Genomic DNA, 25094 nt, shown 5'->3' with positions numbered 1-25094 from the left:
CTTTATTGCTTCTACAAGGATAAAAGCACATGACATATGCAAGATTCAATGCATTGTGATTGCTCATGGTCATCTTATTCGTGCTAATACTACCATTACACAGAGGCTCTACAAATCTGCTGCCTTGAGCAGTAAACTCATTTTGCCTCATGGCAGAAACGGCCTTGCTCCTACATCATCTTTGGTCCCTGTCTGAACAATACTGCCTACATTTCCAAGATGGACTCTTCTGGCAGTGACAGACCGCTCAGCCAATCACTGACTGAAACAGCACAGCACTAGTGATTGGCTCAGCGGGCTGTCCCTGCCAGCGGGCTGTCCCTGCCAGACGAGTCCTTCTCAGAAGTAAAGGCGGGATCGTCAGCCAGGGACCAAAGATGATGTAGGAAGACACCGGGGGAGCGAAGTGAGGTAAGAATTTGTTTGTTATGTTTTGTTTGTTTGTTTATGTTTGTTATGTTCTGCGCCTGGGCAGCAACATAGTAAAAGGTAATTCTGAGCGGAATATCCCTTTTAGCGAAAAATTATGTAAAGTATTACTGTCATTTGGGTAAATTTGACATGTCATCAGACATGCCAAAGGTTACTGATTACATTGGGTCTCATTCTTGTATCCTGGGATACAGCCGGAGGTGGTGCGCAGCAGTTAGTGTATCTCTCCAGCTATCAATCAAATCCAACTTGTTAACTTTACATTATAGTCTATAGAGAAAAAAGTCAGACGTTCTGCCGGCCAGGAAGTGGAGCACACTGCCCCTCTCTGCTGTATCTCGGGATTACAGCAATCGGTAATCAGTAACTTTGATGATATGTCAAAGTCACTCCAAACTGCATTAATTCTAGTACACAGCCCTGCTCTATAATCATTTTTATATAAAATTGCAGAGTACAGGTACACTTTAAAGTGTAACATCCAGTAATGTTGTAACTCGGGACTCCTATGGCAAGTAACCCAGCAAGCCTTAGGTGTTTGTCCAGCCACTGATTAGGGAATACTGTATCATATCAATGTACATTTAGGTTGTAGTAATAACCATAGACTTCTATGGAGACTTGCTGTGCCTCTGTATGCTTATTTACCAACCAACACCAAGATATAGAGTAACAATGGTAAGCACACCATGACATATCAACTAGAATTCATTCTTTATTGAAAAATCACAAATACAAAATAATCCGGCAAAAATACATGTAAGAACCCCCCTAAAAACTATTAAAATCGATCCTCATAGAACAAGAGAGGTCAGATAAATAACTGACAACTCACTCCCTGGCCCATATATACAACGAAGCTCACTGGTGCAAACAATGTATAAATCAGATATTACTGGTACTGTGTAATATAAACATCCTGCCTGCAAAGACCTATAAAGTGCAAGTGCATAGCAATAAATACAACAAAGTATACAGTGACACAAACATGTGATAAAAAAACTAAGAAAATAAGTGTACTACTAGCAGGTGGGAATCACAGTATATCACCAGAGCCCAACAGTGGCACCAGAGAGCCTCTGGACCGGGAGACCAAACCCCACGCGTTCCGTCCACTAACTGAGAAAGTCCAGTTAGTGGACGGAACGCGTGAGTTTGGTCTCCCGGTCCAGAGGCTCTCTGGTGCCACTGTTGGGCTCTGGTGATATACTGTGATTCCCACCTGCTAGTAGTACACTTATTTTCTTAGTTTTTTTATCACATGTTTGTGTCACTGTATACTTTGTTGTATTTATTGCTATGCACTTGCACTTTATAGGTCTTTGCAGGCAGGATGTTTATATTACACAGTACCAGTAATATCTGATTTATACATTGTTTGCACCAGTGAGCTTCGTTGTATATATGGGCCAGGGAGTGAGTTGTCAGTTATTTATCTGACCTCTCTTGTTCTATGAGGATCGATTTTAATTGTTTTTAGGGGGGTTCTTACATGTATTTTTGCCGGATTATTTTGTATTTGTGATTTTTCAATAAAGAATGAATTCTAGTTGATATGTCATGGTGTGCTTACCATTGTTACTCTATATCTTGGTGTTGGTTGGTAAATGAGCTTTGAATATAGAGGTTTAGCACCCGGACTATGTAATTTGGGCTGTGCATCTCCACACTTTTTGTTTTGTTTTTCCTCTGTATGCTTATGTCATCATATGACAGCACATAGTGTCCATCTGTCTTTTTGTACACCCTTCGAGTGCATGTGGCCTACGGGTAAAGGAATAGTTATTGCTAACTTTAACCCTTTGAGGACCAGGCCCAAAATGACCCAGTGGACCGCGCAAATTTTGATCTTAGTGCTTTCGTTTTTCCCTCCTCCCCTTCTAAGAGCTCTAGCACTTCCGGTTTTCTATCTACAAGGCCATGTTAATGCTTGTTTGTTACAGGAGTAGTTGTACTTTGTAATGGCGTCTTTCATTTTACCATAACATGTATGATGGAACCCCAAATATATTATTTATGAAGATATAAATAGGTGAAATCGTAAAAAAGAATGCAATATGGTAACGTTTGGGGGGTTCCTGTGTCTACGTAATGCACTATATGGTAAAAGAGACATGATACAATTATTCTACAGGTCAGTCCGAACACAACCATATGCAGGTTTACACAGATTCTCTAAGGTTATATATTTTTTTTAAATGAAATCCTTTTTTTTGGCAATTAATTATAAATAAAATAGCCCTATTGTGACGCTTATAACAGTTTTATTTTTTCACCTACGGGGCTGTATGGGGTGTCATTTTTTCCGCCATGATCTCTAGTTTTTATTAATACCATATTTGTGAAGATCGGACGTTTTGATCACTTTTTATTATTTTTTTTTTTATATAATGTAACATTAAATCGGTAATCTGCGCACTTTTTTCCCTCTTTTCGTCTAGGCCGTTCACCGTTTGAAATGACGCTTGTTATATTTTAATAGATTGGACAATTACACACGTTACGGTATATGTTTATTTGTTTATTTATTTTTATATGTTTTATTTATATAATGGGAAAGGGGGGTGATTTCAACTTTTATTGGGGGAGGGGCTTTGGGGTAGTGTATTGGTGTTTTTAACTTTTTTTTTTTTACACATTTGAAGTCCCTTTGGGGGACTTGTACATACAGTACTTTGATTTTTACACTGACCATTCCTATGCCATAGACATAGCATTGATCAGTGTTATCGGCGATCTGCTCATTGAGCCTGCCTGTGCAGGCTCAGTGCAGCAGATCGCCGATCGGACCGCACGGAGGAAGGTGAGAGACCTCCGGCGGTCCGTTTTACCGATCGGGACCCCCGCAGTCACACTGCGGGGGTCCCAATCGGTAAGTGACAGGGGACTCCCCCTGTCACTTACACTTAAATGCCGCAGTCGTGCGGCGTTTAAGGAGTTAATGACACGCGGCAGCGCGATCGCTGCAGCGTGTCATTACCGGTATAGGGGACAGACTTCCATGGCGTAACTATACGCCCTGGGTCGTCTAAGGGTTAAAGAGTCACTGTTAAAAAAATTTTTTTGCAGAAATCAATAGTCCGGGCGATTTTAAGAAACTTTGTAATTGGGTTTATTAGGCAAATATGCCATTATCTGCATTTAAAAAGACTTCCCCCAGGTCCCCCTCTTCTCCTTTCTGTCATCTACTGCTCATTATGAGGAAATCTCGACTCTTTTACATCAGTCGGATCCTGTCTGTGCTATGGAGAGGGGAGTGGGGAGGAGGGAGATTAGTCAGCAGCAGAGAACAAAGGATTACACAGCAAGCGTATTAAGAGGTCAGAGAGGTCAGTGCTGACATCAGAGGAGATAGCCCGATGATGTAGCTGTAAACTAACTCTTTGTTGTCCTGTTTTGGTGCCTCATCTCCCTCCACCCCTCCCCTCTTCATAGAGAACAATGAAGACAGGGGGGAGAGCTTTAAACTGCCTTTTCATGATAAAAAATGCATTTTTCGGCTAATAAACCCAATTACAAAGTTTCTTAAAATCGCCTGGACTATTGATTTCTGCAAAAAAATTTTTTACGACAGTGACTCTTTAAAATGTTTTGTAGGATAATCCAGACGCAGTCATCTAATGAATATGGGTGCCTACCAGCTCTCTCCTCCCTCGAAGGATTAGGCACATTGAATTTTGATTGCCCATTCTTTTTGTTCTCAAGAAGATAAACCGCCACCAGAGCTGTCTGGCAGCGTCATACCACCGTTCTGCTCATTCTAAACACATAAACACTTGGCTGAGCCGAGCATTCATGTGTATGGAGAGATCAGGAGAGACAGCTGTCTGCCAAATGGCCAACAGCTACCCAACGTGTATCGCTACCTTTCATCTTTCCTTTATACTTTTCCTTTTTTTAAAGAATCTACTCCAGACTTTGGCAGACACAACATCATGTGCAAATCCAGCTAAATTTATGTTTCTTGAATAGAGCGCTCATCTGTAACAATGAATTCCCTGAATTTATATCCTGGGGATCAGACCCAGCAGTACACGTATAGGAATATATACATGGATGTGTGTCATTCCCATTTCACTTAGTGTCAGGGCACGGCTGTGTGATCAAGTCAAGGCATTTTTCATGGTTGTCATCCAGCATCTCTATTACCCATATATGAACACATTCACATTATAGTCTTGTCTGGGCTTGTAAGTTTTTACGTAGAAAGTTTGATCTAGTCCTGATTCATGCTCGGAGGTGGCTGCCTATCTGCTCTTTGGTAACCACAACAATAGTGTCAGTGTGAAGCTGGCCACACAAGAGGACGGATAATTGTCAGAGTAAGACAAGGAAAAACTATGTCCGCCCCCACCCCCAAAATAATCTCAATCCCTATTTGAGTCATTTACACTGACAACGTTAAAGTTTGCGGAGGGCTGGATATCTCTGCCTCTTATTGTTGTGTGACACCCATAACATTTACTTTGTTGTCCATACATCTTATGTTGACCTCTATAGCAGGCATAGGGAACCTTCAGCCCTCCAGCTGTTGCAAAACTACAACTCCCATCATGCCTGGACAGCCAACGGCCGAAGGTTCCCCATCCCTGCTGTATAGTCTACAGGACTGGTTGAGGATGCACAAAATACTTTCAGGTTATATAATACATAATAAGTTGCTAAGGGTAAAGTATATTGAAGCAGTTGTGCCAGGGCTGCCTGGTAACTCTGTAAGGTTCTTTGTATTAAGAAGCACTTAAAGTGAAGAATTTCTGGGTTCGGTCATTTGTTGATGGGGAGTTGAAAAATGAAGCTTTTCAATCCTTGAATGCATTTTTAGTCCCTGCAGCCCTTGAAAATTTGTTCATAATAGGAAAATAGTCACCATTGAAAGAGCTATTTGTGTATACATATAATAGACACTATAAAACCTGTCTGCTATCTAAAGGGTTATTATGCTGGTTTCACACAGAGCTGTTTTTTTTTTTTTTTTCTTAAAGGGGTAGTTCACAAAAAATTCTTTCAAATTAACTAACTACTGGGTGGGAGGGGGAGTAGGGGAGGGGCATGGTCTGCATAGCGGGGTCTACAGCACTGTACTCTGACTCTGTCTCCCTCAACTTCCAAGTCATAGCAGATCCACTTCAGGCTGGGGCTTACATCAGAGGACAGGATTGTGGAGGTAATCTCTCCATAGCTGTAACCCCTCTCTCCCCGGACAGAGAGCGCCGCATGTATGTGCCCCCATCTGCCCTGCCCATTCCTTCATGCTCCCTGCAGTCTCTGTCAGTCCTTGTGTTTCCCATCCTCTCCATTACTGTACAGTAACTTATAATATCTCATTCTACTGATTCTGAATGTTTGTTTAATTTGTTTTACATGTTATACAGAATAATAAATCATTATTTTTGGGGTGTGGAACCAATTGTCTGCATTTCTATGATTTCTTATGGGAAAATTAGCTTTGGTTTAAGAGTGGATTTGGATTACAAGCGCGGTCCGGAACGAATTATGCTCATAATCCAAGGTACCACTGTACATATTTTTGGAAAAATCGAAATCACACTGGAACATTAATATTTATATTGATCTCTTCCCAATACACTGGAATTATTAGCTCATCTATGATCTATCACCAACCCAGCCTTCTTATACTATCTGTTTATTACCAAACCGGATCTGCTTTGGCTATGCTCCTAGCCCAACCTGCTACCAGCTACTAGTACATCTTTTAGGGCTATCCTGGTGATTGTAACCTGGGATGCTGAATGGTAGAGTCCATACCTCTTTGCAGGTGTTAAAGGGGTACTCCGGAGAGTACATTTATTTTTATACATTGTTTTAATAAAGTTATAGTAGCTTGTGGTATAACCACATTTAAATAAAGTATCTTTTTTTTCTACATTATTTCACGTTGAGCGTCAGCAGTCAGGGGTGTCACAACTCTCTGGTGCCACCAATGTTCATGTCAGGAACTGCAGTTCCCTGTCCCCTGCTTTGATCCAGTGCTGCCACACAGAGCTCTTGTTACAGAGCAGCCCCCTCCATACTGTATATTCGTATTAGAATATACAATACACGGGGGGAAGCTGCCTGTCACTATCCATGAGTGTGACAGCCTCTGCACAGCCAGCGGTGATTACTATTACTATTCCCACTGAAACCAATGTATTGTTAGTGTAAGGCATAAATGGGCTAAATCCTGTGACACACGTTCTTTGTAGATTTCCTCCCCTCTGGCTAAGTAAAGGTACTGAACAGGGGACTGTTCTTCTACTTACTCCAAATTCACCTTCAGAACACAAAGCAATCTTGTGTTTAATTCCGGCCCCCTAGAAAGGAAAGGTTATTCCCATCTCATATAGGTATGGCACATCACAAGGATATGTAATCACTTTATGACTGGTTGGGTCCCAACCAATCCCAACCAAATGATGCAGTGGAGCGCTGCTTGCCTCCTATGTTTTTTTTATTGCACAGCAGTGCTCCACCTGGAGGCGCAGACTGCCCCTTTAAGTTTAAATTAAGTTTAAGTGTACCTGTCCTTTAAGCTGACTTTTACAGTAAGCTGTCCTGTGTGTGTACATGAAGGGCAGCACTATATCTGGAGGTTGTTTTTTTTTTAATTATGTATATATTTTTCGGCAGTTGCCTGTATATATATATATATATATATATATATATATATATATATATATATATATCCTCTCTCTCTCGTATGGTCCTGGGCATCCCCCTCCCATCTGCCTCTCCCCCCTCCAAAGGCTTCTAGTCTGATCCTGAGCTGTCTTAAAGTTGTAATTAATAAACAAAAGTCATTGCTAAGCTGGTTTTGACAGTAAAAAGCATTTTTGTCTAATAAGATATATTGCAAAGTTTCTTATATTTGCTAGTTTGATTGAAACAGCAGTGCCTATTTTAAGGGCTACCTTCATTCTCATCCAAAAAGTCAGACCCCCAATTATTATAAAGTGATGATCTATCGTATGCCTTTAAAGGATTGGAATGCCCCTTTAACAATTCCCATAAGAAGATCTTTCTATTCGTATAAATTTGTACGTCTGAGAATTTTGATCAGGTTTTTCCGTGTCAGTTGTACTCTATGTGTGAACCCAGCCTACAGATGGATTGTCACTCTGCAACCGTTTTTGGTATAAAGATTGTAGAACGATATGAATTTAAATAATAAAAATGAATATACAAAATTACTTTTAGGCTACAAACCCACTTGGCGGGTCTGCAGCGAGTCCCCTTGCTGCGTATTTGCAGCGAGACTCGCTGCAGATCCCGGTCCTATACTTTTAATGGCAGACAAACACGCAGCAGGGATGTACATCCCTGCTGCGAGTTTGTCTGCAGCCCACCCCATTAACCCCCCGGCTATCTTCAGCAAGCCGGAGCAGGGACCAGGTGAAGTATATGCTCCAGCCAGCCGCCCGCAGCCCCGCCCGCCCGATCGCCCCAAAACCCCCCCCGCAGCACCGATCGCACACCCCTCGCAGCACCGATCGCTTGCACGCCGCCCCCAATCGCAGCCCCAGCCGCTCGATCGCCCCCCGGCAGCACCGATCGCAGGGGGGTGTGCGAGCGATTGGTGCTGCGGGGGGGCGATTGGTGCTGCGGGGGCCGATCGGGCGGCCGGGGCTGCAGGGGGGCGATCGGTGCTGCCAGGGGGCGATCGAGCTGCGGGGGCGCGGTTGGGGGGGGCGTGCAAGCGATCAGTGCTGCGGGGGGGCGTGCAAGCGATCAGTGCTGCGGGGGGGCGTGCGGGCGGCCGGGGCTGCGGGCGGCTGGCTGGAGCATATACTTCACCTGGTCCCCGCTCCGGCTTGCTGAAGACATCGGGAACCGCTGGAGCCGGGATCAGGTGAAGTATCAGATCCGGCGGCCGGGGGGTTAATGGGGTGGGCTGCAGACAAACTCGCAGCAGGGATGTACATCCCTGCTGCGTGTTTGTCTGCCATTAAAAGTATAGGGCCGGGATCTGCAGCGAGTCTCGCTGCAAATACGCAGCGAGGGGACTCGCTGCAGACCCGCCAAGTGGGTTTGTAGCCTTAGGCTATGTTAACACACCGTGAACACCCGGCCGTTCCGTGACCTCGGCCGGGTCACGGAATGGCCAGTCTCAGCCCGGATCATCATCATACTTAAGTACCAGCCGGGTGATCTTTCCAGCCACGGAGCTCTGATGCAGGGGCATCAGCACGCGCCCGCATCAGAGCTTCCCATAGCCCACAGTGAAGCAAGCGGCCGGAGCCGCTTGCTTCACTGTGTAAACTGACGGGTCTTTTTGCGGCCGGAATTCACTAAATTGTGAATGTACCATTAGGAATATTGCTTCAGGTTCTTTACCTTACTGGATTGGCCCTGGCACGGGGATTCTAATGACGTTGTCCTTTTTTCCGGTGACGATCTTTTTGGGAGCACCAGCCACGTCACAGAGGGGAGGGGTTCCATCCCACTGGGGACTGCCAGGCCTGCCCCCAGTGCTCTGGGGCAGGCCAGTGCCCCCAAAAAGACTAACACCCAGCACGGGAACCCGGCGGTGGTTCAAAAAAAAAGACCATGCCACCTGTATGTCTGTACTGGTGCCGAACCATCAAGGTAAAAAACCTGAATCGCTGTAAAAATCAAGTTATGAATAAGCAACAATGAAAAAAATCATTTCCATGTGATGATTATATTCGGGACTGGTTTGGATTCGCACACCCATATAAAACGTACAGTAATTCTGACTCACATTTTGCTTCAAGACAAGTGTTGACAGATCTCTCTGTTATTTGGCAAAAAGAAAATAAAAACTGTTGAAATTTTGTGTTCGTTCTCATTAGAGGAGATTTTTTTTTAACTTTTATTTCTTCTTGATTCCTTTCTATGGCTTGAGACTAGGCAGTGCTGCTATGGGGCCGATGAAGAGAAAGCTGTATCAGGAAAGCTAAGCTTTAATTTAGTAGAAATGAAAGGGCCTGAATACAAAACATCTAGCCCAAAACAACTACTTTTCAATGTTGTCATAATTTATAGCTATGGGCCAGTGAGTCCCTTAATCAGTCACTGGTGGGGACCAGTGTGATCCCGAAGTATTTTACCACTGAATGAGGCAATTGTCATGGAAATGGCATAAGTACAATTGCTTGCCGGCATGCATTTGAGAAACCCTATTGCCCCATTGTATTAAGGGCTATTTATGTGAACTGGTCCATTGACTACAAGGGTCACTATTCACTACATCTCGCCACACCAATTAGGCTTGAAAGCAATGGAATTGGGAATAAATTGTGCCCAACCTTAATGTTAGCTAGCCTGCGAGAATCTATTCCAATAAATCTCCAGACTATATATATATATATATATATATCCAGACTGGCGTCTTATCATTGATAATGTTCTAGTAACTCTTCTTCGCTATAATCTCTTTAGCCCACAATATAAACTCCACATAAGTAAAATCAGCGATATCAGGCTTGTTTTTCCCTTTTTGTGAACACGGGAAATGAAAAGGATATAGTCTTGGGACTTGTTTCTTAGCGCTGCATTATAAATGACTTAAAAAAAGATCACAAAAATGCCCTTCTATTCTCTCCGGTTGCTAGGCAACGCTTCATTATTGCGGAATACTTCATAAAGTCAGAGCCCTATTATTCTCGGAAATTTTTCAAATATTTACAAAGCATTTTTGCGGGTTATGTCTTCACTTCATTACATGGCAGGACTGTTTTCCCAAGGCGTCATTTCTCCCAGATTTTTGAGTCAAATAAATACAGGACAAGGAAAATAAAATGGATGCAATGTGTGCAAAATAGTAATTGGATTCACGATAGCGTTGGGTAGGGCTTTTAGAGAAGATGCTGCTCTCGGGAGCCAAGTGCTTTAGGGTTTCAAGAGAAGAAAGCAGTTTTGCTTTTTTCTTTTGCTCTTTTTTTCAGTAGTGTTTTCATTTTACCTTGAAGGATTTGATAGATTTGTTCAGGATTGATGATTTTATCTATAGTGCTCTCTTTTCCTTACTTTCCTAGCTAAGCCGTAGAATCCCAACACAACAATAGTACTGTAGGTGTTACGAGAAACATTATGTAAGGATAAGGAAAGAAAATGGATTCAGTCCAAGGGTCAATCACGAGTGAAAATCAGGTTAAAGGGAGACTGTCAGGTCCCTGGGGCCTCACACATCTGTCCTGGGACCTTACACTTCAAGAGAATAGCGTTCTAGTGTCCCACTCAACTCTCTGTGATGCCACAGAGAGCTAAAAAGCTACTTTACTTGTGGTGGCCATGACTGGTTTCACGGTCACAGAGAGCACTTACAGCCAAACCGCTGTGCCACCTCCCACTAGTCAGACTTGACTGACAGTCAGAGATGTCAATCAGCAATGTCAGGGCAGGAGTGTATGGAACGAGCCTGATCCTGACCACTCTCTACTTAAAGGGGGGGGGGACAATACTTACTCCCTCACTACTATATCTGGGTTGGTAGCTTATTACACTTTACTTCCTTGTGTCTATGTTGCACAAGGACCTTCCCTCTCAAAGTTCCTTGAAAGCCACAGAAACAAGAAAGTGCAGCACAGCAGAGGGACCCAAAAAGAGATAGTGGTGAAAGCAGGTCAGAGAGGATAGTAAGGGTCCTATTACATGGGCTGATGGGGGCCCGATAATAACTGTAAACAAGCTTGTTTACTGGGCTTATTATACGGCCCAATAATCATTTAACAAGGGCTGCATGGATATCATTACCTACGTCCTTGCAGCCCTTGCTTAAACTGTATACATTACCTATCCATGCTGCAGGAAATCGTCAGCCGCCGGCCCCGCAAGGGTATTACACGTAGTGATGCGCGGTCAGCGCCCAACAATTATAGGTCCAAACCTATATCAATGATCAGCCGATGATCGTTGTCATTGGCTGATCGTTGTATTTAATACATGGAACGATAATCGGCGGATAGGGCCCATTCAGCTGTTTATCGTTCCGTGTAATAGGGCCCTAAGTAAAACCCCTATTACACTATGTGATCTCTGGGAACAAACTAGTGACAACCTGTCAGGTCTGTGCTCGCTTGCTCCTTGTTCCCCGCTTGCTGCTGGCACTATTACGGGGGGGGGGGGGGGGGGGGGGGGGCACGTGGAGGTGCAGGAGCTGATGGTCTTATTGTTTTTATCGGGGATTTCCTGGATTTATTATTCATGGCCTATCCTGTAATTATGAACCACAGGGGTCACTCTATTGTTTAGACAATCAGAGCAGATTGTCCGTACGTGAATGGAAATTTGCATTTGTCTCAATAGGTAAAGTGTGAAAAATTTAGCTACTCTTTCAGATGAGACAAAGCATGATGTAGTTTTTCGAAACTGCAGCATGTGAATAGGGTTCTGATCTCTTTTCCCTACTGAATGGCCACCAGAAAATATTCAGATAAACATACTAAAAGTGCACTATTCACAAATGCTCTTTTAGGCTATGTTCCATCTACTGGAACATGCCGTCCTATATAAGGAAAAGGCGGCCATTGGTTGAAAATGACAGACCCTAATAATGATCATATTTTAATTTGCGGCTGTCAATATTAACAGACAGCCATATTTTTATCCTTTAGTGGGAACATAGCCATAGCTGCATGTTAGCCACAGATGCTTAAAGTGACTCTGTACCCACAATCTGTTCCCCACACACCGCTTGTACCTTCGGATAGCTGCTTTTAATCCAAGACCTGTCCTGGGGTCCGTTCAGCAGGTGATGCAGTTATTATCCAACTTTTAACAACTTTTAAACTTACAGCCTTGTGTCAAATTGGTGTGGCCTCTCTGTCCCTTCTCCCCGCTCTTCTCACCATTAGGAAAGCCCCAGGCTGGATGTCCCCTATTCATCACTCCTCTGAACACTGCACATTTGGGGGCTCATTAAGGCACCTGTGCAGTGTTCAGACAAGTGATGAATGGGAGTAATACTAACCAGGGGCGTTCCTAATGGTGAAAAGGGTGAAGAGGAGGAATGGAGAGGCGGTGCAGGCTTAGGGCACAGACACTCTAGGCTACGCCAATTTGACACAGGGCTGAAAGTTTAAAAATGTTTTTTTAGGACAATAACTGCATCACCTGCCGAACGGACCCCAGGACAGACCTTGGATTAAAAGCAGCTATCCGATGGTACAAGCGTTTGGGGTGGGCAGATTGTGGGTACAGAGTCACTTTAAGGTCAGCCATACATTAGATGGTCCCCTTCTGTTGGTGATTCTCTCATAAAGTATACAGTGCCTAATGATAAGCACAATATAGTATGATATAACAACCAAATACCAATGCCATATGTTGGCCAACTATAGCAATTAATTTAATATTAAAAATATCAACAAAAAATGTCTGGACAACATGTCAAAAGTTTATATAAATTACAGTACATCTTTACCTGTACACGGAGGAACAATTCATTTTTGCAGGTCCGGATACTGACACGTCGCTTGTCACAACACATGGGAACAATTTCCATTGTAATAAACGCAGCAATTATGACAAAGGAAGTTTTAGAATTATTCTTCCAAGTTAAAAAATAATAACACTATTTCCCTCTTGTGGTTCTGTAAATACCCTACAGTACAGAGGCCGAGCCCACAACATGCACCGACTAGTCACAGACATCCCAGGAAGGACTGAGTGTTGTGCAATCCTATAAGTATAGTGTACCTGGATTTAAGCTGCGATCACTAAAATCTTGTGCTGACAGGTAATTGAAGCAGTATTGTACTGGGGTATTAAAGACCAAGAGGATAATCACTAGCAGCACATAGGAATCTACACAGGGTGAGTACAGCTCTGCTATAGAACTCAATGATAGGTGCAGTGTATGTGTAGATGACAGCCAGGTATGATGTCAATTACATTGCACAGGATGTACAGGGTGCGGTTTAATTCATCCACCTACCACTGTCTTTCTTAGAGTACTTAGCAGCTTTACTTTCATGTTCTCCATCATACTTCCAGAGACCTGGACCAGGAGGTAACACTTACTATGTATAGATCTATAGTGTGCATGGCATCTAGATTACAATGATGATGATGATTATATGTTGCTTGCTAACATGGTATCTAGAATTATTCAGTGTATCAGCCTGGTTGTCATTGTCGGTTCTTGCAGCTATAAATGTTACCTGTTTACGTGCACACAACCTGAACTTGACACCATTGCGGTGAATTGGCCGCTTGTGACAGATACTTCCATAGCCCTAGAGGGCAGGAATCCCAGGAGGGTGGCTCAGAAAAGCCCTTTTATTTTCAGGTAATAATAACCACTGTGAATAGTCAGTAAGGGGAAAAGAAACATGTTTTATACAACTTTTAGGCTATGTTTACACACACAGGCTATGTTCACACACTATTTTTTCAAAAGAATGATTGTTTTTCATTAAAACAACGGCCATTCTTTTCGTACTGTAATGATACGCATTAAAGTCAATGCAACAACCGCTGTTGTTTTCACACAATTTATTTAACAGCCATTGTTTGAATGCATTGCATGCATTGTGTGAAAACAACGGCCGTTGTTCCATTGACTTCAATGCATTTCATTGCAGTATGAAAAGAATGGCCGTTGTTTTAATGGAAAACCATGGCCGCTCTTTAAAAAAAATAGTACATTGTGTAAACTTGGCCTAAACATGTCAAAGGTTTTGATCGATCTTCCCAATCAGAAAAATCGTTGACCTCTGTCCAGCAGCTCAATTGGCCACCAGACAGAGATGATCAACAGCGGGGACGTGAAGCACGCTTCTCTCTACCAAATCAGTAAATTTTTTGCTTATTGCATATTGTTGGATATAAACAGCAAGACCAATTTATTCTCTTCGCTTTGATAAAGTAGGTCTATTGTTATCTGTCATTTATCAGTCTTTGGCATTACAGAAGGTAGTGGCCAATAAATGGCGTATTAGGGAAAAACAGTCAAATCCTCTGCCAATGTTTGTCTTGGCTGCTGCAGCGGCTTTACCAGTCGTGTTCCAGATCTGTGCTGTTTATGCGCTGTAGGTCTGCTATAGGAGTTTAAAACAAACACTGTTCTTGTCCAGCATCCAAGGTAGATAACATGTATATTTATAGGCTATAAATTGCTATTTGTGCTGTTCCTGTGAGTTTGTATAGTTTCCCATTATATGCGTGAGCTTCATCCTGGCACCGCAGTTTCCTCCCACTCATAAACATATCCAGATATGTGAGTTTAGATTGTGGGCCTCATTGGGGACCAGTCTGAGCAATGACAACATGTACATGGTCATGTTTTTTCTGTCCAGTATCCAGATGAATCCTGTTTTTTGTATACTTACCTTTCTCGCTTCTTCAATACTGTCTCAGTTTAGGGCCCCACTGTAAAGCACTTCCTTGTTTTAGTGTCTGTAAAAGGATCTGCCAGCTCAACCAATCAGAGGCTGAGGCGGGACACCACTGTAGCCACTGATTCATTGAGTGGGGACACCAAAACAAGGAAGTGCTTTGCAGCAGGGACTTACAGTGAGCCAGAGGAGCAAGGAAGGTAAGTATAGGATTTTTTTTTCTATTCATGAGCACAGCTAGATCATTTTTTTCTCTGGTACTTGAAAATAATACTGTACATTCAAGAGGATGCAAAGACATGGTAAATGAGTGCTTATTTAATTATTGTATTATAGTATTATTTGGTCACTGTGTAGATAGGTTATTCAGTTATACTGTGTACAGTCACTATAAACTAGTAGTCATGGTATTGTTCTGATGGTATTATTCTGCCGCTATGATGGTAGTGCCCATTTAATCTATGGTGATACTATTTAGTCACTGTATGTTTGGTTGTAGCAATCAGTGTATGACGGTATTAGTGGGTCATTGTAGAGGTATAATTGTTTTCAAGGCAAAGGAATGTGTATATACCCTTTAAGTTTAGTGGGATTTTTTCATCCCTTTCATGCCGTCTTAACCATAAGTAATCAGAGCGGTCCCCAGTGACTTTTTCCTGCATCGTCGGCCTTGATTGATAGTTTTTTCCTATATCCAAACAGGCAGAGACCTATCAATCAAGGTGATGACAGATTCCCTTTAAATAAAGCTCTTCTGTGTATATAGCACTTTTTGAGACAGAATAACATCTATATAATGAGACAGTCCTTGTGCATGCACGATATTCATATAATCACTGCAGTCCATGTAATTGAAATCAGTGAGAACAGAGCTCAGTCTGCAGTATGTAATATATTATACCGGGCGCACACTCTAATAAATAAAATATATTCGCAGAGCCCTGGAGAAACGCTTTATAGACAATATATATTCATAAAACTGATTGCACAGAACGAGGTTTTGGTACATTGTGTGACCTGTCTGATAGGAGAAACAGGGACCATGCTAAATGAGAAAAATGAACAGCCACTTGTGTGTTATTTCTCCAGAGAAAATTGTCTTGCTAGACCTCTAAGAATAATGTGATAGGACCACTGAAGGACTATTAATATGGGCTCTCTGTTAGCAAACTAAGGCCCCATTCACATCACGTTTTCGTTCCACAGCCGCCAAACATCAGAAGAAAAAGGTGCATTTTGTGTAAAATCCTTAGGGCTGTATTACCCTGGCCAAGGTGGTCAGTAAACAAGCTTCCATCTCTTTATAGAGTGTTGATATAGGTGGATCGGTCATGTGACCCTCTCCTATAATCAGTCCTTCGCTGCACATTTCCTATTAAGATGGTACTCCGCATTTTTCATTGTTGACCAAAAAGGCCACCACCAATGGGATTTTTTTTTTTTTTGGTGGTGGGCGTTGTGGGTGAACATACCTTAAGGGCCCATGTAATATTAAGAAGCAGTAGGGTATCTTGATGTCGTGTTGTGACTACGGATAATCCTCCACACCTTCTTGATCTCAGCAATTCTTTGTACAATTGGGTAATTACCTTTTCTATTTCACGAGGTGCTTTGATCTGGGCGTAGTGGTATGAAGGGTCTGTCAGCCACACATGCCCACAGGCTGCATATTTTAGGTCAAATAACACTGAGTCACTGAAGTGCGGTTTAATAATCCAGTCTCCATACATATGTTGTAACCAGCATGGTGCTAATAAACACATAGTGAACATGCCAACATTCGGCTGACTGCACTGTTGTAACACGCCACACCAATGCTCCCAGTGCTAAGTCTTAAGTGTCATTTTTACTTTATGTAAGTCCCAATAGTAAAGAATATAAGTGCACTTGAAGTATCTCCAGACACTGCAGATGTATGGGAATACTTTGCATAAACCCATATACAGTGGAACCTCTCCGAGACAACCACCTTATGGTAAACTGAAATATGGTCTTCTTGATATGTGGTTCCCCCAATGAAGGGATGGAGAAGATTCACTGTATGGGGGGATTTTTCATTAGCAGTGTATGTTCCTGCAGCCTTATTTATGTAATTTTTTACTTAAAAAACACATTGACAACGCTATGTGTGAACATAGCCTAAATGTCACTTCCTAAATCTTCCTTTCTGAGATCAGTTGGGTTCTATATTGGCAGGTGGAGATGTCCATCCGCCCTAGTACTAGTAAGCAGGGATCACTTGTTATGTAATTTACAAAGCTGCTCTGATCATGAGAACAACTAATTCCCACTGTGTGAGCATGCGAGACGGACCCTTAGGGTTATATTAGGAGTCTGTCTCCGTCATGTGCTACAGAAGTGGAGAGTACATGCTTAGCATACACTTCTCTCACTTCTTTCAAGCAATGTTTGGGGTCAGAACACTCAGACCCTGACCAATGGAATCTTTTGACATGTCTTTTCATGTCAAAAGTTTTTTTTGTAAGTGACAGCGCGCATTTTAAGACAAATTTAAAATCAAAATGTGTTCTTAAAGGATGGATTTGATTTTCTTGTAAAAATTTCTGCTACTGGAAACTTGTTCTATTTATCTGAATCAGTCTGTATGGGGCTAAATACTTGAATTTCTCCAACATGAAGAAGATTTCTCCAACAAGTTCTGCTATTAGTTAACCCACCCACATAAGAATATGCACTAACAATGGCAGAAAGTATAGAACAGCTACAGGCAATGACAGAGCAAGCTGCATATCCTCCATGTACTTTGATGGTAATGCCCTTCCCTAATGTCTTCAGTTGATGGATTGGGCCACAACTCAGATATGACTTTTTTCAGTAATATGTGACGTATTAAAACAATTCTGAATTATATAAAGACCATTTTGGGCAATGATGAGAAATTAAAGTCCTACAAATTATGTGACATTTAGGAAGAAGCAAGTCGTAGGATTATGAAAGACCCCAAAAGTAACACCCAATATCCCACAAAGACTCACATCTGAATGGTGCATATATGCTCTGCGGCTAGGACAGTGATAAAGATAGCCAAGCCCTGCACTCTGCACTCCCATAGACAATGTATGGGGGGCACATACTTAAATTTCATGCCATTCACATGGGGGCATTGAGCCGATCATTCTTAGTGGTTAGGCCCCCTGTGGTCATATACTTATTACTTATCCTGTGGACAAGTGTTCAAGGTGGAAAAACCAGTATAGTCACATGTCACGGCTGTTTTACAGCTAAAAAAAACATCTGTTTTGTTTAATATTGAATTCCATTGAACTCATTGAAAAAAATTCTGTGAAATTTTACAGCTGTAATTATACAGTTGTAAAATGAAGTGAAAGGTCCTTTTTGAGATGTTAACAGATCAATATCTTGCATTTTAATAATGTTTGGCTATTTCTTGGGGCAATTCTTGTTGCAAAAAAAAGCTGGTTTGTAAATTGCATAGCATTTGCTGTAGCAAAAAAAATGCTGAAATATTTTCAAAATTTGCATGGAAAATTGCCATGGTTTTTGCTTGTTTGTTTTTGAGGCTGAAACTTGGGTGCTGAAAGGAAGCATGTATAGAGCTTTCAGATTATACCCTGGGCAGATTGGTACACATGACTCAAGTGTTGTAAAGCAATTCTAATGACCCTCTAAATCCTCTTGCTGATTTAGCAATTATATATGGACTGTATAGGGTTACATAACATAGGTTGCAATGTACAGTATGACCATAGATTATAGGCTCCTGGGCTATATGCAGACATTGGTGATAATTTATGGGCCTGTTATTAGTCGTGCAGCTCTTATTGTAGGTTTAATGTGTTCTCGCTGCTCGCAGTTTAATGCCAATTGTCATACTGAAGAAAACGGAATCAGTGCAAGTGCTGACATGACAGGTATTTATCCCGAAGCTTTCTCTTTCCACAGTAATGTGAAACATTTAAGGTAAAGAGCTATCACTAAGTTTTTAGATCACAAACATAGTTGTGGATTAGTACTTGCGTGTGAGAGTATCATACATTGGAGACATATTCAATACCTTAAAAGTTTCTATGTGAAGTTATTTTCCTCCCATGTTCAATTGTTCACGTGCCCCAAAGCATGTCACCGCACCTAACAATCATTACTATTATTATGTGTTATAGATATAAAATGTGTAACTGTTTATAACCCACATATCCTGGTTCCGGAAGTCAACTTTTTTTCTGGTGACCCTTGATTTAAAGGGAGTCTGTCAGCAGAGCCTTCAAAACTGTGGAGGGTGCTATATAGAGAAAGAGGAGAACACGCAGGCTGTATGGCCTAGAAAATGTTTGAGAAGTTGACTCTTCATGTGAAACGTAACTCTCCAACTCCCTCCCCCCAAAAAATAGAGAGAGAGAAGGGCACGCAAATCTAATACACAAAAATTAAGCAAAATAAATCCTATGTTTGAAAATAATGTAATAAGTAATTTTAAATAATTTAAAATATTCTCCACCATGATTTTTTTATAGCTCTAACATGAAGAGTCCGCCCCCTAGACCTTTGAGATACTGGCAGGTGGGACATTAAAACAAACATTTTTTTATTTGGTCATAAATCCTGCTTTACCATTACCCCAGTAGACTAAACTGATGAACTACTCCTTCTTAACCTCCGCTCACTTGGTCACCCACTTTAGACGTCGTTTTACCTGTCCACACTGATCTGTAATTCTGCATTCACATGTTCAGTGATTTTCCCCGTCCGTGATTGTGGTCCGTTAGCTACCTCTGTGATCCGTGCAAAACAGTCCGTTTTTCATCCGTTTTGCATCCATGTCCATTTTTTTCACGGATCTGTTTTACAGCATTTTAAATTACATTGATTACATCACATCCGTGTTTTTTACGGATGAACACAGATGTTACATCCGTGTACATCCATGAAAAATACGGATCTCATTGATTTCTATGGGGAATCCGTTCCGTGTTTCCGTTCCGAGTAATGACATGTCCTATTTTTAAATGGAAGGTATCACGGATCCGTGAAATCACGGAACATCTGAATAGTCCAATAGAAATCAATGGGTTGTTAAATTGTCCATGTGCATGGATCTGTGAGCACAGACAACTTCCTGGAACGTGTGAATGCAGCCTAAGGGCCCTATTCCATGGGCCCGATCAATAGTATAAACGAGCGCCGATCTGTTAGAATGGCGCTTGTTAACTAGGCCTATTCAATGGCCCGATAATCGTTTAGTGAGGGCTGCAGGGACATCATACCGATGTCCTTGCAGCACTTGCAGCATACATTACCTAGCAGGGCTTCCCCTCCGCTCCATCTTCCTCCCCGGGTCCCGCAGCGCAGCATTAACTCTGGAGCAGTCTGACTGAGCTGTCAGATCGCTCAGCCAATCACTGGCGGCAGCGGTCCCAGCGGTCTGACAGCTCAGTCAGGCTGCACGAAGCTGCTGCTGCGCTGCGGGACCCGGGGAGGAAGACGGAGCGGAGGAGAAGCCCTGCTAGGTAATGTATGCTGCTTCTCAAATCCTCGGTCACCCCCGCCGCACACCGCTATTCCACGAAGCGATGAACGGTGGGGGACCGATGATTATCGCTCTGTGGAATAGACCTCTAAGAGCGGTATTCTATGCACAGACTGCTGGGCAGTGCAAGTGTCAATCAAGTAAATTGGCTCTCATTTATGGAGCCCAATAGGGTCCTATTTCACAGAGCAATAATCTGCCAAATCAGGCCGAATATTGTTCTGTGTGATAAAGACAACGATCAGCTCATGAAAACAATCATCGCCTGATCATGTCTTTTGATCCTACCTAAACATTATCGCCAGTCTGGCACGCATCACTGTGTGTAATAGTGAGGGTGGCCGGCAAGTAATGACTGTGTAAAAAAATAAATAAATAAACTTTATACATACCACTCCACGCTCCCTGGTGTTCTAGCTTCTGCCTGCTTCTACATCCGCCTTGGAAGTGACAGGCTGCCCAGCCAATTACTTACTGGTACATTGCTTTAAGTTTTTTACATGAATATACCGCCATTGGTGCGGGATGCTGGTGCCGCTGTCAGGCACCAGCCTGGTCTGAAGCACTGGAGGTAGACCGGCCCACCCCCAGTATGATGAAACCCCCACCCCTCTGTGACATGGCTCTATTAGAATCAAAGGAGCCTTGTCACAGAAGGGAGGGAAGATCGTCACACTGGGGGCTGGCAGGCCCGCTTCCAGTTGTTTAGGCCGGGCCAGTGCCCAGGAATAGACCAACGCTGTGCGGTTAAAAAAAAGTGCTGCGGCCCTTGCTGCATGACAGTTAAGCCGTTTAATAGGCTGTGTAAGCAAGTACCAATCTAGCAGATCATTGCTCACTTATTCAGAATATCATTCATGAACGATCACTGGATCATTAGCGTGGCCATCTACGCCCATCATCTGTTATACATTAATACAATAATCGCCTACACATTAGACCACCAGGGATGTTGCCTTTAGTATCTAAACCTTCTAAATGATGTTTCCATTAATTATTTTACCATTGTCTCCTGTTGGAATCAGTGGCCTGAAATGAGCAGTAATATAATGTGGGGAGATTTATTATTATTGCCATCATTTATTTAGCCAGCATAAAACTAGATTAGACAGGTGCTCCATTTATTACAGTGGCGCACGCTCTATGATGGATGTGTCAGACACTTTTTTTTTATACTGAGAAGTAAAGTGTCTGAAACACATAATAAATCTGGTGTACCTCATGAATTTTGCTCAGTTAATCTCCCCAATTTTAATTTTCCCAAATTGTTGCTCCTATCCTTTGACGGGCTTGTGTGACGGTGCCAAAAGCAATTGACCAGAGGCTGGAAGTGATCATCATTATGTACTTTGTGGCAACCAACTATTAGGCCTATAGTCTATCAATTTATCAGACTGTGGCCTTGTGTTGCCTCAATAGTCCCATCTGTTACTAGGGGATCCCACAATGAGCTCCTGAATCCCTCAGCCCTGGTGCCAAAGTGCCACCGTCTTTCTACCGCCGTAACGTTTGGCAGTCTTACAATTCGCTGCGTTTTACTAGTAATTACATCAATTACAGCCGGAACATTGGGGACATTTGTAATGAGTGTCACTTAAAATAATGGAACCTGTTTTTCAGGACACTCTGAAAGTGGACTGTAATATGAGGCATCATCATTGTAACCAGGCTTAGAGGACAAAACAAAAAAAAAGTATACACCTCTCTAAAAGTAGTAGTCCAGGCTACAGGGGAGACTGCAGCTTAAAGGGAAATTATCAGGTATATTTTTCCATAATCATATTCTCTGTATCATATGGGAGGCGGCCATCTTGTATGGGGTGTTGGACTGAAGTCTGAACTGTGGTTGTGGGTCATTGTCATTGTGGTAAACGGTGTGTACATAAGTTTACTGTGTATGTATGAACATGTGATAGCTGTGTATTTGTTCCCAGAATGTCAGGAAGGAGCGTTTTTTTCTGTCATGGTTGTTGCATTGCTTTTGTTAGTTATAGAAAATATTTGTATGTGCATTTCTGTAAATGGTAGATGGGTAATGCATCGTGATTGAGCAGCATGGCAGCAATGTCCTGGCCCTTTACTGCTGGGTAAGGTAGTCACCACGAAACATGAGGTTTGCCACCAAAGTTGTTGTTTTGTATTGACTTAGAGAGAAGAAATAGGCATGATAGAGTGAATATATCAAATTCCCTCTTTCCAATCGGCAATAATATCCAACGATCAATTAAAGTAACCAAAAAGTGGGCTAAACAACAATATTGACTTTACCCAAAGAGCCAGATTCAGTGTGTAATGTCACCCCAACATGTTTCGCCATGGCTTCATCAGTAGGTTATAATGGGAGGAATCCATCTCCACAGACATACATATCTATGGGGCTTAATTGTATTCTAGGGATTGATAGGGTAAGATAAAAAGATGAATAGCAGACAGAGATGAATAACATTGTAATTTGTAATGAGGGCCCTGTTATGTACCGCTCATACATTCGTTTTAAATTTCTGGTAGGCGCAATTGAAAATACTAGACTATAGACAAATACATTGTTCAGTTATAACATGATATAAATTACCACTACTGTGCAGTCCCTAGAGATGAGCAAAGCAAAACTGATCAATGTTTGAATCCTGCAGGCTGGTGGCTCCATGAAGAGGGTGGATATAGCCCGAGGACCACCTGGAAAATGCCTGGAAAACATGGATATAGCCTTTTGCCTATGGCTGTATCCATGTTTTCCTGGACTCCCTAGGGCTGCATCCAACTTCTTCAGCCACTGGTATTCAAATGCTGATAATCGGACTCAAGTATGCTCGAGTTGCGCTCATATCCAATAACAACCAATGACATCTGCTGGTACACAAATAAGTGAGACAGTAAATGTGCAAAAATATTAAAAGTTGCCTAAGATCCAAAGGGCCTACACTCAAGTACCCCACACATTTTTGCCATCATGCTATGGCTTCCTCAGGGGTAACCTTCCACCATTGGGAAAATTCTATCACTGCATCAGCTCTTAACTCTACAAAGAAAACTGTAGTAGGAATTCAGAGGTTCAAAAAGTTTTCTAAGTGTCCATGTTAAAGGCTTCAGAATTCAACCGCCATCCATAAAGATAGGTTTGATAGGCGTTGATAATTGCGTGAAACCTACCCACCCATTTTACCTTGTTATACTAAATAGGTATATTGTGACTAATAACTGTTATAAAGAACTTTAATAATAATGCTACTGTTTAAAGATGACACACACCTGCACAAACTCCACGCACACAGGCCCCACAACCTGTATAATTCCCTGTTCACATAGGATCCACACACCTGCATACTCTCCACACAGGATCCACATACCTGCAGACTCTTTACATACCTCCATCATACACGAAACCTCTGCTCACGTACAAATCACCTGCGGACATTCCTGACATAACTCTATACACACCTGTATATGTCATACATGATGTCTGCACCTGCGTACACTTTAGATACACATTCTCCACAGTAAGTTCCACACACCTGTGCAGCCATGAAAGCAAAACACATCATAGCATGTAAGTAAAAAAAAGTCAACTGTATCAGGGGATCACAAAAGATCAGCATTTCAACATATTCCTTATCCTGTGGAAAGGGGTAACTTTTAATCTTGAAATGATCTTTTTAAATAGTATTTCTGGACAAAAAGCCATGTGATTAATCAGACTTGGTAGCCCTCTTCCATTGCTTCATTTTCTAGCTCCTCTTCTCTAGTGTTGTATTTTGTATGTTCTCCCTTTTCTGAGTGGCTAGCACTCCACATTGTAAGACCCATGTGACCCCAATTAGCAGCAAGCACCTGTGCACACATGGTAAATATTTCTCCTATTCTACCTTTCGGTGCAATCGTGAGTAGTAACACCTTGTTCACACTTGGTGTCCGCTTTCTCCGCCGGCGGCGTCTGCGGGGTGGGTGGGGTGCAGTGGATTTGGTCCTGTGACAGTGGGGTTGCAGGGCCATTCTCCCCTGTTGTTGCTTGCTTCGCGGGGTTTGCAGCCACTGACCAACACAGTGTTGGTTTAGTGTAGGGACTCATGAAGACCTGCACGTGGTACGTGAGGCAATATGGTTTGATCAAATTATATACCAGCATTCTGGCATTGGTTTTCAAATTCACCCGAGAGGCATTAGTGTCAGCCATAGGTGTGAGGTGCAGCAGCTCCTTTTCTCTAGTTTTGTACTTCATCTTCTAGTTTTAATGCCCACATGCCTACTGGAGACTCTTTCAGTGAACAGGGATCGGCATGGGCCTAGCCTGTCGGTACACAACCCATACGAGGCAAACTTTGATGCCCTTAGTCTTCTCATACCTTTCCATTATGTGCATTTAAGGAGAAGTCTGGGCAGGGACATTTTTTTTAAAACTTGGGAGGGGAGGGGGTGGGTAAAAAAAAATAACATGTACTTACCTCCTTGGCTCTAGTGCTGGTGCCCGCAGTCCTTGTCTCTAGTAAAGATGAGCGAACTTTTCAAAAGTTCGTTCCGACCGGACTTCTGGATTTTTAAAAAAAGTTTGGTTCAACCGGATTTCGGATTTCTTCAGATTTCATAGTTTAAAGCATCTATATGATATGGGGGTAGTGTATTTGGTTGAATTTAGGGCTCTACATGTCAGTAACATCATCTTTTCAATATCTCAAAGTCAATTTTTTTTTTTTAGACGTCAATATTCACCATTACAGGGTCTATGCAGGAAATTCACCATTACAGGGTCTATGCCGGAAAAAGGTCACAAATGCAGTGAAGGAGCAGCGGTAGTTATTGGAGGCCAGTGGAGGTCCAGCAATAGTCATTTGAGGCCAGTACAGGAGCAGCAGTAGTCATTG

The 25094-nt window shown here is 42.4% G+C and overlaps 1 protein-coding gene across 3 annotated transcripts in view; it reads left to right on the top strand.

The window, feature by feature from the left end:
• Positions 1-13128: 13128 nt before the first annotated feature.
• The window catches only part of CHL1 (cell adhesion molecule L1 like), a 54873-nt gene continuing 42907 nt past the window's right edge, over positions 13129-25094 (top strand). For 2 of the 3 annotated variants that reach the window (XM_069967141.1, XM_069967143.1), the window contains exon 1: positions 13339-13405. The gene's annotated coding sequence lies outside the window, so the exon portion shown is untranslated. Of the gene's footprint in view, positions 13210-13338; positions 13406-25094 lie in introns of those variants that run through there. The other variant, XM_069967142.1, reaches the window with a different exon arrangement.

This window comes from Dendropsophus ebraccatus, chromosome 4 (genome assembly GCF_027789765.1).
Source record: "Dendropsophus ebraccatus isolate aDenEbr1 chromosome 4, aDenEbr1.pat, whole genome shotgun sequence".
In the NCBI taxonomy this organism is placed as follows: domain Eukaryota; kingdom Metazoa; phylum Chordata; class Amphibia; order Anura; family Hylidae; genus Dendropsophus; species Dendropsophus ebraccatus.
Note: the sequence above shows the minus strand (reverse complement) of the source record. Positions and strands in the feature narration are given on the sequence as shown.